This window comes from Penaeus monodon, chromosome 15, assembly GCF_015228065.2.
Source record: "Penaeus monodon isolate SGIC_2016 chromosome 15, NSTDA_Pmon_1, whole genome shotgun sequence".
Taxonomy (NCBI): domain Eukaryota; kingdom Metazoa; phylum Arthropoda; class Malacostraca; order Decapoda; family Penaeidae; genus Penaeus; species Penaeus monodon.
In genome coordinates, this window is record NC_051400.1 from 5412075 (window position 1) to 5412343 (window position 269).

Sequence of the window (269 nt, forward strand, 5' to 3'; positions counted from 1 at the left end):
AGTTTACCATTGGCATTTTCACATAACGACAATGTACATTATAGATGTTTGACTGGAATAAAATATTTCATAGCTCCTTGCATATTTTTATCAACTGTGAAAGTTTTAATAATTGACAAAGTGTTGCTGGTTGATGTTCAAATTCAGAACATTATTTAACTGAATTGCAATGGCATTTTTTTAGTACAGTGATATGGAATCACCAAGGCAATATCAAATGCATTTGAAAAAGAGTATAGATAATAACATGTTCACATGTTCAGAAACAA